The sequence below is a fragment of the Aplysia californica genome, unplaced genomic scaffold (assembly GCF_000002075.1).
Source record: "Aplysia californica isolate F4 #8 unplaced genomic scaffold, AplCal3.0 scaffold00365, whole genome shotgun sequence".
Lineage (NCBI taxonomy): Eukaryota > Metazoa > Mollusca > Gastropoda > Aplysiida > Aplysiidae > Aplysia > Aplysia californica.
Genome location: NW_004797635.1, coordinates 308,010 through 309,824, shown reverse-complemented (window position 1 = coordinate 309,824; position 1,815 = coordinate 308,010). Strand labels below are relative to the sequence as shown.

At 41.8% G+C, this 1,815-nt stretch overlaps 1 protein-coding gene across 1 annotated transcript in view; it reads left to right on the top strand.

Annotated features, from left to right (window-relative positions):
* Window positions 1–699: 699 nt before the first annotated feature.
* Window positions 700–1,815, top strand: part of LOC101850019 (poly(U)-specific endoribonuclease) — a gene marked incomplete at its 3' end in the record, with an annotated part of 11,360 nt that continues 10,244 nt past the window's right edge. Inside the window, 1 exon segment of the mRNA XM_013085325.1 lies at window positions 700–780.

The following is a 1,815-nucleotide window of genomic DNA, read 5'->3' as shown; positions in this document are numbered from 1 at the left end:
TTTCCTGCAGCAGCAGATCTTTCTCTGTCCTTCACATAATCTTTTCGATATGGGTTTCGGATTGTGAATAGCTTATTTAAAGTCCAATCCTCACATAGAAAGGATAAAATGTATGCGTTGGTGAAAGATTTGCAGCCACGGAAAAGCAACAACAATAAAAAAAAAAATTTAAGTCGATTTTAGACAAATTTGACATACGGGTTTCTTGAACCGTCGAGGTTTAAACATTAAAAAAGTAAGACAGGTGATGGGAAAGTGACAGGTAAACAAACTACAGGTGTTTGTGACAGGCATTGTGGTGAAATCAAGCAATTGTCAAAATAATGAAAGCGAAAATATCAGTCATGTTCCCGTCCGGTGGGTAATTTTAACCGATTTTTTATGTCCATATAAAAACACATTTCGGTAAGATTTTCCACACATACACACTCACAGAGAGAGAGAGAGAGAGAGAGAGAGAGAGAGAGACACACACACACACACACACACACACACACACACACACACACACACACACAATGTAAATTTGCAGATTCAAGGACTCTCAAGCTTTGGAAGTCACGAAACTTTGGTGGTCATTTTGTCGCTATGTTTTTCCGCTGACACCAGGTGACCCCCACGTCCTTCAATCACGAATGTACTTACTTCCATTTGTGACAGGAATTCATCTACTTCAAGTCGTACCAAACAGGAGATGGCAATGGACGGCCGGAAACTGGAACTGGTGGACTGGCGTTTGTTGTGCGGAGGTACAGCGTTGTGCTGTCACACACAGAAGGCGTGAGTTCGAGTTCCGTGTGCGGAGAATTGTCATCAAGTTTTTTTGTGTGTTTTTTTTTTTTGTTATTTTTGTTTTGTGGCTTTTTTGTAATTGTTTTACTGTTCTCGCAACTGCGTAAGGTCGTTTGAGCGCCCGGGACACAGTAAACATTTTCAGTTGGTAGGAAATTGTGAATTTTGCCCGGGTGGCGGCCGAAGCCTGCTCCTATCGATTTTCGACCACCAAGGGATCTTTAACGTGCGCATTTTGCAAACGGGACCTCCGAGGTTTTTCGCCCTTGTCCGAGAAGGCTAGGTGTAGATCTTTCCTACCATAAGATCAGGGGTGTGTCTGAAAGCAGTAAGATGGAGAAGCAGTAGAAAGGCTGCAGAAAGAGTCAGGAGCCCAGAGGAAGGGGCAAAGAGGGTGACTGGGTTGGAGCAGAAAGTGGAGATGAAAGCAGACAACAGAACATTGCTAGAGAGCAGGAAAGCATGTGAAAGGAGAACATTTTAGAGAAGAAAATGTTTCTGTCGCTATCCGATTTCGAACCTGGGACCTACTGAATAAGAGGTAAACACCTTAACCTCTAGACCACGTGTTCTTTCTGCTCTATCAAAATCGTAATATTATTCGGAGTCGTTACCAAGATATTCAAAGAGTTGCATTCAAAAAAGCTTGACATGTTGTGAAACTCGAAATGTTTGACGCCAAATTTCTCAAAACTGGATACTGAGCAGATAGAACTTTGTAATTCTGAGGCAGCGAAGTATGTCCATCTTTCTTTTGGAACGTTGTTGTTGGAAGCTATCCCTCTCAGCCCAGTTTGGCACTGTCATCCACTCAGGGTCAAAAGTGGTATAGGAGGTTGTGGGGGGCGGGGATATAACACTATCATGATTTTTTAAAACTGCACTGTTCTCTAAGAATATATTTTCACTCAGAATCTATCATCATAATCATCATCATCATCATCATCATCATCATCATCATCATCATCATCATCATCATCATCATCATCATCATCACCATCATCATCATCATCATCATCATCA